Consider the following 16738-nt stretch of genomic DNA (forward strand, 5'->3'; position numbering starts at 1 on the left):
ATTTTGAACAGTTCTCCTTCACCCTGTTTCTTGCCAAAGGCTCAGTCTATACTTCAACTCAGTAAATATGTCAAAGTGGGTGCTTGGTTTCAATTTGAATATTATTCAGAAATCAGATTATATGGAGCAAAAATTGCCCCTTTTAGACTTCCAGTTTTTGTACCTATGAGGTTTTTTGCATTGGAGTTCATCAGGTATAGCTTGAATGTAGATCAGATACACTTTGTGCTATCAAATAAGGCATATTTATTTAAATTTCTAAAGATAATGGGACCTTTCATTGTAAACAACAGACAAGTTGCAGAAGAAGTACATAAAATACTTGAGGAGATGGATTTACAACTAGGTGAAAAATATGCATATGACCCACACCACATTATTTCAAATAGAAGCGTGGAGTATTCTTATGCTCCTTTTATTCATGAAGCTAAACTAGAAATACATAAATTGGCTAATGGAGGCCAATCTAGCTTATCAGGATATATGGAAATTAAGACTCCTCATCAAAGTGAGAAAACTTTGAAAAGAGGTAGTGAGGATGTCATAGAATTAAAAGAATAAATAGAAAGAAGTTCAAAGAAGGCTAAGTTATCTAAAGGTGGTATCTCATCATTATTTCAGCTACAATTAGGAGAAGTTGTATGTACACCTTATTCTCCTATTCTAGAATAAGCTAACAAAAATTCAGTCTCCATGATCAAACAGATGTACTCCCAGATTGAAGAAATATGCAAAAAATTCAAAGAAAATATGGAGTCGTAGGTGGAAGCACAATTTGTTTCCGACTATCAAACCAGATTACTTTCAGCTATGGATTTGGAAAGAAACCAACTTAAGTTAGCTTTCTCTCACCCTTCTACTTTAAGTGTATCTTCTTCTTCTGGTTTCAAGATTGTTAATTTGATAGTGGATGCTAGAGAAATTCCTTTTCCTAGTAAAATTAATTTACATAGTCAAACTGGGGAATTAATTTACAGTGAGTTGAAGAAAACCTCCTTGGTTGTCAATAGAGCAGAAACTTTATTGGAAAAGGTGGTGAGCCAATTAAAGTTGGAAAAGGATAATTCAAGAGCCTTAGTCACTCAAAATGAAGAATTGAAGAAGATGATCATTAAAATTGGGGTGAATCCAGAAGATAAAAGTGTTGTTCAGAAGTTGTTACAGGGAGCAGAAACAGAGGTTCAGGTATTGAGAAAGAAATTGGTGATGCCTGCAATAGAACACGTAATGGCACCAGAAGTAACACAGGTAGAAAAGGAGAAAGAATATTTGACTGAGGAGTTGATTAAAATAAATGATAAAATGTCTAAGGTGAAAGAAATAAACATTGTTATGCAACAAAATATTGACTCACATGTTTGCACTATTCTAATACCAGCTGATTCGGAAGACCCAACTAATAAACTAACCAGGGTCATGACTGAAATTAATATTTCTGAGAATGAAATGAAAAAAGCATAGAGAGACTATGAAACTGCATTGAAAATCATAAAAGGTAATGAAAGGTAAATAGCCATGGCTAAGGAGACTGCAGAAAAATACATAGATGATTTTGAAGTTGCTTCTAAGGAGATCAAAGAATTGAAAGAGAAGGTGAAGGGAAACATTTCCCTTATTCAAGCTAGGGAGATTCTATGGAATGGCATCATTCATACTGTTAGAGATATCTAGGAATCATTGTCCATAGTGGAAGAAGAAAATATCATCATCAGGGATCTAGAAAATATGATTGTTGCAAATAAACAAAAGTCACAACAAAGAGCTCATTTCGCAAAGAAAATGATAGATTTCCTTAACTCACATTCTTCTCATGATCAAAAAATGATCATCGATGACTTTTTTTTAAACTCCTCAAAAATGAAAGTCAATGGATGCTTCTAGAAATAGTCTCATTGTGTAGATTTCTTCATTCTAAATCCAACGCAATTTGAATGGACTAGAATGGACTTCGGATGAAGGAATTATTGCAGAAAGAAGTTGGCCCAATGTCCCTTAAAAAGGAGGAATTTTCTTGTTAAATTGGTCTTTAAGGGAAAATATGCCTTAATGTAAGTTCCTTAAACAAATTGCATTCATATCGCATCACAATTTTTCAAAAGGGAAGGACTTAAATGCAGGCATAAAGACTTTGTGATAAGGATTGCGCTTTATCACATCCCTCAAATCAATGGGCAAAGGACCAAGACCTATGGAATTTTGACTTGCCAAGATGCAATGGCGCCGATCAAGCAATAACTCTGATCGACGATCTACGATCACTGATTGGGAAAGGATAAGGACCATGGGCCATGGAACCAACGATAATCCGACCTTCAATATGCTGAAATGTCAATGGGCCGATTGCGATGAGCATTGTCAGCCATCAGATCAAAAGGAATCAACAGTCGAGAGAGGCAAGACTTCTGGCCATGGAAGCAGCGATATTGCGATACTCCAATATGCCGATAGCTGATGAGGTGCCAATCGGAGTGATAGGAGATTGGAGATCGGAGCACAACAAAGCAAAGGGGAACAACAGACCATGTGACATTGCGATTTGTGATGGATGTGCAGACCCGAAAGGTTTATGGATGTGATTTAATTCCGTTAGAGATCTGTCTTGGCATTCAAATAATGAATTTCTTTGTATTTCCCGTGTATTGGTTGATTCATGTTCTGTTCAGGGTTTAGCCTTACACCATGTGACATGCGACATGCGACAAGGAAACGGACCTGAAAGGATTATAGATGCAGCTATGTTTATTTTGAAATCTGGCTTTTGGCTCGACTGCGGATTTTCATTGTAATTCCCATGTATTCCATTTTTGGGTTCTGTTTCCGGATTAATGCCAGAAAAAGGCTGGATAGTCAGGTTACCCATGCCCACCGTTCCTTTCATTTGAACACAAATAGAAACACAAAAAGCAATAGAAATGCAACACAAGACATGGAAGGCGGGCTTACCCATAATAACTGAGTTGAATGTGCCCACGAATCCTATATGCAATGTGGGATGTCAGAGCTACAAGTTCGATGTGAGGAATGATCTCTGTAGTCTCTGGTCCATGAGTTTTGATAAAATCGAAGATGTGATGCACATGCCACAAATCTAGGAAGAGCAACACTTGGTGGGAGGTTTCTGAAATGATCCTTGCATGCAACCTCCAACCGCTAAAAGTAGATCCCTAAATCAAGGGATTCCTTTGCATGCTGCCTTGGGAGAAGCAGCCCATGCATGCAAATCAATTTTTCAACTCAACTGCACATGCAAGAGTTTGATCAGCTAGGAGGAAAAAATGTGCATTTCTGGGAGGGAGCTAGGCTGGCTTCCAAGATGGATTGCGCAATTTCTAGGCAGAGGAGCTGACTGTTGCCCAGAATTCACAATTTATGGGCTGAGTAGTCCTTCTGGGAGAAATTGCGCAATTTTTCCAGTGAACAGTGACAAGAAGATTTGTGTAATTCTGGAGCCCAGTAGGCTGCCAGATAGAATTACGCAATTTCTGGAGGGAAGGCTGGTTCCCCTCCAGAATTACACAATTTCTTGAGGGATATTCTCAGCCTACAGTTGGACTAAGTCCAGACAAACAACCTATGAGGAGGATGCAACAAGCTTTGATGCACAGACTATCATTTTGCAAGGAAAAAATTGAAGCTTGTGTACTTCACAAGGCAAGACATGTTGTTGTCAAAGGTTGGTGGAGAGGCTCCAAAATCAAGCTAAGGAAAAATTTTGGAGGGTGGTTGTAGCTGCTACAACACTTGGCGACACAGTAGTAGAACTCCAACTCTCTGAATGGACCTTGTTCGTGAAAAACATGTCTAACACCTCAAGAAGTATTGTTCAGTTCTCAATTTGTCTTCGTTTTCACACTTGCTTGATTATAACATGTGGCATCTGCCAAGATCTTGGTCGATTGACACACATTCCAAGCCAGGTCAACACATTTTTTTATAGGGGTTGAGGGGTATATTGGTGCATACGCAGTATAGTCGTCAGAATCTTAGTTTCATCTCTGGTGTTGCTCTGTTGCCAGTAGGCCCGGATAGTAACCCGGTGAAGTTACGCAGGAGAACAAGCATCGCTCCACTGCCAACGAACCTAGTCAGTACCCCAGCAGAGTTACTTGCATCACCTCTCTGTGCAGGAAGCCTTTCTCTTCTTTTGCCTTATTCATTTTTTATTTTTTTCATTTTTCACTTTTCATTTTTTTCATTTTTCATAATTGTGCATAACACTTATTCATTTTAGAGACGGAAGAGGGATCCCGACTTATTGAGAACAGAAGAGGTTGTTCCTTTAGAGAAGTAGTTTATTATATACCTTTGACATGCTTGTTAAGGCTTTCCCCCTCACCTTACTCTACTTGACTGAGCTGAAAAAGGTTAACCCAAAAATGACCGACTAGAGTAGGTGACACTAGCTAGCGCACAAGTGTTGTGTTTTCTCCAAGGTTCACTTCGAATATTACATATTTTCCATTGATGTATCATGGAATAAAAGTAACAATTTCGTCATACAGAGGCAGGATGACAGATAACCAAGTAGTGATAGCTACACAAAAACCTCTTGTACTTTACCCATCTTGTTTCAAGATTCAGACATGGTTTCATGCGAAACTAACCTAAGAACAAAAACAACCAAACAAACAACAAAGAAAAGCAGAAGCAGAAGTAAATGTGAAAGCAAAGTGAGTAAGAAAACAAGCAAGAAAACAAAAAACAAACAAACAAAGTAAGCAAACAAGCATGCAAGCAAACAGACTGAAAGAAAACACTACTCATACTCCTAAGCTAACGGTGCATGGGCTTGATCACGTGAAGTGATATTTCCAATGCAGCCATTGGCACATTGGTTGACCCATGTTGGTGAAGGCTTGGTCCGCGAGAAACCCAGTTGTGCGAACCAACAAGAAAGAAAGATATAACAATGAAGACAAATGCACTTCATGTTTAAAAGTGTCCACTGGACATAGGTGAGTGCAAGTACATGACATGTGGTCTATGGACTTATCACGGTGCTGTGTGACACTGCGTGTAGCTTTGAAGCATATGCACACTCTTGACTGCAACATGTAAGAAAATGAAAGAAAAAATACAACATGCGTCGTGCACATGTCCTTGCAATGTAAGATTCCTCCAATGCATGAGCGATGGGATCGTGCAATTTGAGTGGAGGAAGCATGATCTCTGTGTCGGATTTATCTTCAATGCATATAGATTAGTGATGAGGAGCCTCGGGTGATTGAACAATTTCCTAATTGGAAGTGAAACCAACCTCATGACAACAAGGGCCTAACATAAACATTAGCTCGGGCTGAAGTGCCTCAAAAGTCTAGGGTGTTTTGACTTCATCATCAAATAGATCATAATAAATCGGTGGCTTCGAAAAATCAACTATGGTAGAAACATGATCGTGATCGGATATAGGAGTAAATGGATCATGACAACCATGATTAGAAAAATCAATGATTTCATCGGCATTCTCATGATTTGATAAATCAAACAGAGGGGTAGATGAAAAGCGAACAAACCAATCCTCTGTATTTCTGGGAAAGGCAGATGAAATATCAAGTGGATTTTCAATGAATAACTTATCCTCTCCATTGCTGGATGATGGACCGACATCTGGTGTGTCCAACGAGTGATAAACTGGGTACATCTGTGGATGAAGATACACATGAGAAATCATGGATGTCAGGTTCAACAAAAATGTCAGGAAATAACAGAAGGGGCTCGGACAGAAGGGAGTCATCCTTTGCCGAGTGTTGATGCTCAAGCTCCCAGCCATGCTCTTCATGAATGGAAACGCATTGTTCCTTCACTACATCCTAATACAAGAATGCATTTGCACACACACACACACACACACACACACACAGATTCCAGTCATACAATTTAAAAATTTTAAAAACTTCCTATATCATATAAGATATTTATAACATTGAGAACAACAATTCCCCATATCTATATATATATATATATATATATATATATATATATATATATATATATATATATATATATACTATGCAATACAAGCAACACAGGGATTTCCCCAATCCCTCTTATGTCGAGAGATTTCACATGCACATTCATCACAAGTGTGTAAGAACATACCACTTAGCCAATAATGTTTGTACACTATAACAATTATGCACCAAAATCATGGAATAATTTCTACAAAAATAAGGAAATAACAAGCATCCATGGTCACAACCATAGACTATCCACACCTTCAAAATCCTATTAGAAAACACATGCAATACCCTTTCATTTTTCAATAAAATTAATCATACCATAACATCCTTGTAGTAAGCATACAATCCAGAATCAAATGTTACAAGTAGTATACAATCATATTCCATTCTGCTATTGCACTTAGAGCTAGAGCTCCACTCCATCTCCAATGATCTAAGCATTGGACCTACTGCTCTGTTAATTATGGAATAGGGCACCAACTTATTCTGAAAGGTCTAGTGTTGAACATTTCTCTGATATCACTTTGTAACATACCCCCTTACCAACCATAGCCCACATTAAGGCTAATATGATGACTTGATCTCCAAATTCCTATTATGGAAATGGGATCTAAATTTTTTGATCTTTTTTAAACTTCTCAAAGTACAAAATAAGCATCACCATCGTGTCTTTCTCATCAATACCTTTCCGAAGATATAAATTTTACCCCAATATGACTTATGGATTGAAATATATGGTTGATTAAACATTTACCTAGAGACTGTTTGCCATGTCACTTGGTTGTGCCTCGTGGCACCCATGTGGAACCCACGTAGTGCCCATTTGGCAATCCATGACATGCCATGTATCACTCTCAGAAATTCCACATCATATGTCATCTTTGACTAGGTCATTCTTGCATGGTCCACGTCACCCCCTTGTGGCCCCCATCGGACCCCCGCCCATGGGTTGCAATTTACCATTCCCCATTATAATGCATTTTCCGCCTAGACCCTATTAACAACCCAAGAATTATGGGATATTAAAATTCACATTACTCAATGGAGGGCTCTTCGTCTACCACAGACTATCAACACCGACCCTTCACCCCCCTTCACACTTAACCCCTACGCTCTAGGTCTAGTGCCCAATAATCTAGCATTGTGACATTCCCGTATACTTCTGGTTACTCCCTCCATCTATTGGCATCCATCCATTTCCCTTCACAACACTTGGCACATATATGCACTACCTAATGGCTGGTGCTTGAGACGACAATTTTCCCATAACATGTTGTACACTTTCCCTTCTACTAGCCTCTATTTGTTGGCCCACTCCGCTATCACTTTTATGACGCCCTCTGACTTAACATCATTCTAACATCATAACCTCCACATGGCCTCTATCGAAGTTCCATGCGTCACTCAATTTACTCCCACTTAGCCCTGCAAAAAGGTCAATTTTGAGTGTCATCTTCCATGCCATGAAGGCACCATGTCAAACCCCTCTTTCCACGTCACACACCATGAATCCTTTGCCCCACTATCTTCTCGACCCCTTGTAAATTTGAATTTCTCCATTTTAATAAAATTTTGTGTTCTTAGTGTTCTCACAATTTATTGGCCCCATGGCCTAAGCGATGCCTCGACCATCAATTGTCGGACCTACCATCCATCTTGGCCCCATCTCCCTAGGCCACATATGCACATTATTGAACCCTCCAGTGGCCTATTTCCCCAAGGCCTTATGATGATAACTCCTCTTATCACTTGACAATTCCAGGTCATGTTACACACACAAACACACATGAGTGTGGCCATTAACAATTAGCTGGTTTTTGCTACCCTTCTTGAATTTACCCCTACACATATAAATGTAGATACATAAGTATTTCTATGATGCCATGCATGACTCTATCGAGCCCTCAACATACAATCATGGTGCCTCTCCATTAGGGTGCTACAAGGCACAAGGCCTATCCCTCTTGATCTTAATACAAATTGAGTCCATCCCAACAGTGACCTCCTGAGTTTTCCGATACAAAAACCAAACCTTGATAACCAAGTTATTTCAATTCAAGCATTCAATTAAATTAATAGAGAGGGCCTCTATTTCATTACTCATGCCATTTAGACCAAAATACAGACATATAATGGACAAAATAATAATCACATTCCTTAGAGGATATTCAATAGTAACATCATCCCTCTTTTATCAAGGAACCTCATGTTTTCATCTTAATGTAAACAATTTAAAATCTTAGTGGATGATATGTAGAAATTCAATACATGGAAGCATAAGAAAACATTAACTTATTAGACATACAAGAATCATCCATTGCTCATCAATAGTAAAAAACTTGGCATTATTCATTTACAAAGTAATTTATCTTCCTCGGCTCAATAGAAGCATTAAACCAACACATTGAACCATCATTAAAAGAATTCATCAAATCGACATAATAAGAATATGCATGACATTCAATGTGCAAGAGCTTGAGTAAACACTTATCTTATAAGAGAAGTCTTGAAACCGAGTTGGAGCTTCAACTCACCACCCAACCTCAAATGAGCTACAACCAATATTTCTTGCAACTATCACCCCTTATTCAAATTCTAAAGCTTAAGGAGTTATTACCCATGTAAACTCAATGTTATCAGCCAAAACAATGTCCCTAAGGTTACACCACCTCCATCCACTAACTATTCAGGTAATCAAATACACAGGGAATTGTTTTCCTTCAAATGTTCTCTATAATCATGTCACAGAGCCTTAACTCATTTAAATACAACACAAGTATCCTTTTTAAGCACATAGAATCACATCTATAATCAAAGGGAATATTTTCATCATAACATGGGAAGGTTCCTCAGCTAAACAAGCTACTAATAGAATAGTAGATTCATAAGTCCACATGTTTCCTAGTGGTTTCTTTAGTCCTAAGAGAAGCCACTCTTAGTCACATGAGGAGAGTCTTCATCCAAATATGGGAAGGTTATTTAGCTGGAAAAACTATTGACGGGATAGTAGATTCATTAATCCACAACTTCCAAGTGGTTTCCTAAGGTAAGCCACACATAGTGGATTCTTCAATCCTTGGGAAAACCACCAATTAGTCACAGGAGGAGTAGAGCTTAATATGGGAAGGTTATTCAGCTAGATAAACTACCATGGAAGCATAAATATCACCACTGTTACGTAGTTCTTTAGAGAAGAAAACACTAGTGTTCCTAGCTTAGGGCCACATCTGGTGTTTCCGCAATCTCCAAGCACCTAAGTATATCTATAACCTAGCTAGTAGGTTCCTCAATCCATAAGATTACCAGTGGGTTCTTTAGTCCCAATGCAAACCACTATCAGTGGCTTTGCAAGTTCTTGGAAATCCACTGCTCTTTATTTTCAACCATAAAACCCTCTTGGGCTTCTTCAACTGGTCTGCTACTGAGAAACTCGCTCTGCCCCAATTTTATTTCTTCATTATCCTTCTTCTTCATGAAAAATTCTCATTCTTTTACCTTGGTTGAATCTTGTACTTCTCTCTCCATGGAAGCCTCTCAAATGCATTCCCCCTATTATTTTCCTTATCCTTCTCGAGAAGTCCATTTGTGGCCTCCACTTCCACTATCACAACCATATGTCAATTGTTAAATCATGTGCCCTTCACTCTTCCTCTTGTTTTTTAGTCTACAGCTAGAGGTTCTTTTTTGTTTGCATGTTCATGGGGATGTTGTTACAACAATTCCCTATGCCACTCCTCAGCCTATTGATCTTGTCCCACTCTGCCCCTACTAGAACAACCCACTCTTGTATTTAATTTCGACCTCTTTAGCTTGTGGGTTCACCCAAGGAGGTATGGTGTTTTTCGTCTTGTATTCTAGCCCAAATAAAACAAAATCAACTTATTAAAGGAAGATATTTCAACCTCCATGTTGAAATTGAATATCCCAGCTTCCTCTAGCAATCTCCCTTACAAGTAAGAAGGAAAACAACAAGTTAAAATAAAAATGTAAAGGAATTGGGTAAGAATTATTTTTAGCTGAATTTTATATCTCTTGCTTATTCAATTTAATACATGTATTATGTGGATGCCCAAGAAGGGGTGCACTTAAGGAAAGAAATTGTGAGCACATAAATATTTAGTAAAATCATAAAAATATGTGCATACATTGAGTTTCCATGTTGAACAAAAATTAAATGAATGAACAATACACTCATGATATAAAATATGTTCGGTAATGCATTGAGAGATTACATGAAAATGTGGGAGGTATGAAGTAACTGTAGGGACTACATTTTGTTCATGAGTTGATGAGTATTGGCACAATAGTTTCTAATCTTAAGACAAGTGATTAAATCATATAATGTTAAGTTCGTCGATAAGGAACATCTGGTGGAAGGATTGTTTTTTCCTAGTCAATGTGAGAATTGTATGGAATTGTTGATATATGAAAGGAAGTTTTTCATTAATACCTAATGGGTTGTGAAAATGGTAAGAAGCCTCCAATTCGTCAATATTACTAGAATCTTTGTGATGCATATATGAATTACTATGATATGATTTGGTCATGACACTCGCATTATGAATCATGATTATACAAATGTTAGGTGCATTGAGTGCATGCTTGCTTGTATGGAAAATTCAATTGCATAATTGAATGCCATGAAAGGACATAACCAAATAATATTAAGGAATTGTTGAGTAGTGAAATGAGGGGCATGAATAACTCATCCTGCAAAACAAAGTGGAAAATAATTACTCATGAATTTAGAGAAGTATCTTAATGGAGAAAGTGGTTATATAACTCTCGGTTTTGACCCTTTGGGTTGTTGGAATAAATGTTTGATTGCATTAATAAATGCTTAGAATGATTGTGATGAAAATATATAATGTAATTATAGTTCCAATTCAATCTATCTAAAATCAATTGAAAGTTATAGAATTATTATGTGCATAATAATTCTGAGATCACTTCAAGGGATGTTGTAAATTTTGCAATGAAATTCCTTTATGTATGAACACTTACCACTATTTGGCTAATTAAAAGTTCATAATGTAGGTATAGTGCTGGAATGTGGTGCGAGAAAGAAGCCACTATGAGAAATAAAAATATCACCACCTACATTTAAGGAGCCCAACATCATAACTAAAAGTCTTGTGTTTGTGAGATCTGGTTTCTGAATGAAGAAAATTTGGGCAATTAAAATTTATAATTTGAAAATTTTGAGCATATCTCATGGGTATTGAATTTTGTGATATATGTAAAATAATGAAGCAAAGATAATAGGAACAAGGCCATTGTGGTGACATCGCAACCTTGTGACACAGTTTGATTACCTCATGGGAGAAATTCATAAAGGGCACATTGATTATAAAACTCCATGAGAAATGTAGTGTAATTTATGTTAGAGCACACTAGAAAGGAACTTGACTATAATAATTTAATAATATCTTCAATAATATCATATAGAAAATCCATAGGATAGGTATATCACCCAAGGATGGGGGTTTCCTCTGCCTAGATGGGTGAGTAACTAATGGGAGAATAAATTTGTCACATTCTTACTAGGATGTGAATATAAGAGGGCCTATCCAATGCAGACAATGAGATAAACTTGTTACTTGTGGAGGGAAAGGAGGCAAATAATAACCATACCAAGTATTGGTTTAAAACCTTATCTATTAGAGATTCATCTTATTTTGGAGAAAATCAAATCTTCTTATAGAAGGATTACTAGCTAAATAAGAAAATTAATTTTGGATTTGAGGCATTTGTGGTTCATTTCTTTCAAGTTGAATCTCGGAGTATCCACATTAATAATCATACTTGTCAATGTTTCAAATCCCAACAAGGATCCATCATCAAGACAATTTCTGAATGATGATAGAAGAAGAGCTTAGTGAGAGGATAAATAGTAAAAAGATAATTTGATTTTAAGGAGATGAGGTTGGCTTAAAATTTTTTATTTCTATTTTTTATTTTTAATTTTAATTTTAATTTTTAATATATATATATATATATATATATATATATATATATATATATATATATATATATATATATATATATATATATATATATATATATATATATATATATATATATTTACTTATTTTTATTTTTATTTTTCTAGTTAAGACTAACCTAAGTACCCACGGGGGATTTGAACTGGTGACCTATTGCAAGGAGTGCCTTAACAGTGCACCCATTCACCGTCAATCCAAAGCCCCGTGGGAAATTTTTAATAATTATTAATCATGTTTTAAAGTTTTATTTTTATTTTTAATTTTAATTTTTATAAATATTAATCATGTTTTAAAGTTTTATTATAATCTTTATAATAACTTGTATTTTATATATTTTCATTATTATTAAAAGATCCTTTAATGAATAGTTTTTTAATTAATTATTAATAGATTTCTTATTATTCTACTATTATTATAATGTGACTAATTTTTGTTACTAAATTTTAATTCATTATTATACCATAAATTCGAATTAATTAATTAATAGGTATTATAATGACTATTTATTGTCATGTGTTAATTCTAAAAAAATTTGTTAATAAACTAATTGATTAATAGAAATTATAATAAATAATTATTGTTATAAATAATTAATGATGCTAATAATAATAAGTATTATTATAAATAATCTTTAATTAATTATTATTATAAATACCTAATAATAATCATGATAATTATTATTAAGAATTATAATTAATAACTATTTTTATTAATTCTGTTCAAGGGTACTTTTATTTTTATTTTATTTTTAATATAAGATCAGAAAGTTATAATAGGAGAGGAGCATTTACCTAATTACTTGAGATGTGATGGTGGTCTTAATCCCTTTGATTAAAGGAAGCTAACTTCCACTTATCTCTATACCATTGTCTCTGTTGAGATTTTGTGGATGTTTTATATTTTCAAGAGCCTCCCTAATCTCCCGTTTGTAATAATTTTCTTCTCTTACGATAATTGAGGTGATCTCCAAACAAACCTGGTGTTTCGTCTTTGAGGAATGCTCTGAAAGGGCTGATGTACGAGACCTTCCATTCTTAATATCTGCGGCATGTTCTTTTAGTATTTTCTGTAGAGAACGACATGTTTCACCAATGTAACATTTTCCATAGGAACAATCAATTTTGTAAACTCCCTTGAGCTGATGTCTATCAATATTGTCCTTGACAGACCTCATACCTTGTTTAATTGTTCCAAGTGCTAAGAATTGTGTGACTATGTCTTTCCTTTCCAGGATTTTGGCAATCTTATTAGTCACCCCTTGAATATATGGTAGGAAAACTCTACCACACTGAGGTAGGTTCTGGGCCTTAGGTTCCTGAGATAGCACCCTCCTTTCCACTCTTTCTATAGCTTTCTTAATTTCTTTTTCTCTATAGCCTATACCCTTAAATACCAAGGATAAGTGCTTTATCTCTTCCTCGAGATGCTCAGAGTCAGAAATTCGAAGGGCTCTAATGGCAAGAGTGTTAAGGACACCAAGCTTCTGGGATGGGTGATGGTAGGATTCAGCGTGGAGGTAGCTTTCTATGTGAGTTAACTTCCTAAAAACATTATGTCCTAAAGAGCCATCCTCCTTCCTCATGATAAGAACGTTTAAGAATGAGTTAGGAAATAAGTTTAAGTGTCTTAGATTAGACAATGGAGGTGAATACTACAGCAAATAGTTTGATAACTATTGTTCAGAGCATGGAATTTGCATAGAGAAGACAGTTCCAGGCACACCACAGGAAAATTGTGTGTCATAAAGGATGAACAGGACAGTCATGGAGTGTGCAAGGTGCATGAGATTTCATGCAAGACTTCCCTTACAATTTTGGGCAGATGTTGTAGATATTGTTATTTATCTAATAAACAGAGGGCCTTCAAGTTCCTTGGATGGTGGTATTCTAGAGGAGGCATGGATAGGTAAAAAGGTAAACTACTCAATTTTAAATATTTTCGATTGTGAAGCCTTTGTCCACATCAATAAAGAAAATATGACAAAGCTTGAGGCAAAATCAAAGAAATCATACCTTGTATTAGATATGGTGTAGATGATTTTGGTTATCACTCGTATGATTATGAAAATCACAAAATCATTAGGAGCAGAGATGTCATATTCAATGAAAAGGTCTTGTATAAGGATTAAATGCAAGGAAATAAATAGGAAAATGAAAACAAGGAATATGCAATGCTTGATGAGATCACACAAAAATTAAAGGTGCTTGAAAATCATAATGATCAATGACCACAACAATAACAGACACCTCAAACACCTGAAAGTGGTGTCATAAGATATACCACAATAAGTAGACCCACTAAATAATACTATCCTTCATTATATTGTGTATTGTTGATTGATTCTGGTGAACCAGAAAGATATGAAGAAGAAATACAGGTAGAAACCAAGAAGAAGTGGGAGCAAGCCATGGAAGAAGAGATGGACTCCTTGATGCATAACCAAACTTGGGACTTAGTCAAGTTTCTTGTAGGTAAAACAACATTGCAAAATAAATGGGTTTACAAGTTGAAGGATGAAGATGGAGCTAAATGGAGGTATAAGGATAGACTTGTGGTGAAGGGGTTTGCATAAAATAAATGTATAGAATTTGATGAGATTTTTTCTCCTATTGTTAAAATGACTTCAATCGGGACTATTTTAAGTCTATTGGCAACAAAAGATTTATATCTTGAGCAGTTAGATGAAAAGACAACCTTTATCTATGGGGATTTGGAGGAAGAAATATACATGCATCAACCAAAATGGTATGAGGTCAAATGGAAGGAGAAGTTAGTATGAAAATTGAAGAAGAGCTTGTATGACTTAAAACAGGCTCCAAGGCAGTGGTGTCTAGAATTTTAAAGGCTTATATTTGAACAATGTTATACTATATGTCACTTTGACCATTGTGTTTATCTTAAAAAGAAAAATGATGGTAGCTATATTATATTTGTATTATATGTAGATGACATGCTTGGCAACGCCCCCAAAGCTAAAAATAGATGAATTTTTTCCTTGTATAATATTGTAATCTCATATTCAATCTGGGTCATTCATTAAGCGGATGATCTAATGGTAGAAGTTATGTTTAATTTAGGGTTTTTTGTCCTAGAAGGAAACCCATCGGTTTATATGAAGGAATTGTATTGCAAATGTGTATTATTATTTTGAGTGAGACAAAGATAGGATACTATATGAGAGAAGAGGAAATTACAGTGGATCTTTTGTAGATTGTATCTCTTCATTTTGCTAGATAATATAAAAGGAAGGACTGGTTGTTTCTCCTTTGACATAGCCCAAGTTGGGTGAACTACCTATATCTGTGTCTCTCTTATTTTGCGTTTTTCTATATTTTTTGTTTCCACAATATTTTGTGTATTTCATTTCTTGTTAATTAATTTCTAACATATTTCAGATCTTTTTTCTTTATATTTTCAAAGATATTCCTTGAGGAAGTTGGGTCTCTTGAATTCTCCTAAAATCAAACCTAAAAAATAGTCAATGTGTTATTATTGTCATAATTTTCTTTATTGGATGTTCCAGTCTATGAAACTTGGAGGATTTAGAGAAAATATCTCAAGGTATATGTGGTAGAAATTTTTGAATTTGGTCCTCTATAATTTACAAGATATACTATATGGAATATTTTGGTTTTAGAGAAATAAATAGTGCACATAAACTAATTAATGAAATGCCCCTTCAAAATGTGGTTTTTATCGATGGTGATTAGATAATGTGTGGCAATTGTTTGATAAAATTCTTAGAGAAAATGTGATACCTCATAGCCTCATGTGGGATTAAGGGTTGGGTGTGTTACAAAGTGGTACTAGAGATAATTGTTAAGCCTGTGAAGAAGAAAACATTTAAGGTACCACATATGTTGCACTAAATTTTATTATGTTTATGAACCCAATTTTGTATTTAATCAATAGATATATTAACTTTGTTAGGAATTAAGTGTTGAGTGCTAGGTTTGCAGGAAAATAAATAAATTACATAGATATAAATACTAATAAAATTTTACGTCAACAAGTATAAGCTAAATGGAAAATTCCATTGTATGAATAATAGCATGAAGAACTATGGTAACGTAATTTTCATAAACTAAAATGTAGAAGAAATATGGGCATTTGATTCATGTGTATTACTCCTTATTCCATTTGTATTTATAAGGAAATTAGATATGCTTTGTCTCAATCTCCTAGAAGCAACTACATATCCCCCCCAAATCATTTCTAAGGTTCTCCAATATCATTACCACATCTTTCATAGTTGTTCATTCATTGGGTTAATGTTTTGAGAAAATCAAACTAACTCATAGCACATAAAGTAATTGTATACATTATTTTCTACAAATCCATCTCCATCCACCTCGCTAAAAATACTTAAGAGAAATACTTCCTTCACTATGTTTGGAAACACTAGCTTCACTCACTTGTGCAAGTTTACATCTCCAAAAAAACATGTCATCTCAAAAAAAATTGGTTGCTTCCTAATAAGCATTTCCACTAAAAAAAATGTCATACCTATATATATCTACTTTGGTAAACACTATATCAATTAATCCATACACCATATTGAAGTCAACCTTCATTATATTTTACTTGACCACTGTGTACAAAAATTGTTGATGAAGAAAAACTAGTAAAATTAATGTTCTAAAATGTCATACTTGGGACAATTTATCCCATGGATTCTTTCAAACCAAATGTTGAAGTGAGTTAGTAGGGGTTGCATTCATTAATTTTTTGATACCAAAGTCCACTATATGGACCATCATATCTTCATCCAAA

At 35.2% G+C, this 16738-nt stretch overlaps 1 pseudogene; it reads right to left on the minus strand.

Moving 5' to 3' along the window:
* Nucleotides 1–13547, minus strand: part of LOC149209715 (uncharacterized) — an 86426-nt pseudogene extending 72879 nt beyond the window's left edge.
* Between the last annotated feature and the right edge of the window lie 3191 nt (nucleotides 13548–16738).

This window comes from Pinus tabuliformis, chromosome 1_2 (genome assembly GCF_031772625.1).
Source record: "Pinus tabuliformis cultivar Carrire ecotype Pingquan chromosome 1_2, CPIR1, whole genome shotgun sequence".
Lineage (NCBI taxonomy): Eukaryota > Viridiplantae > Streptophyta > Pinopsida > Pinales > Pinaceae > Pinus > Pinus tabuliformis.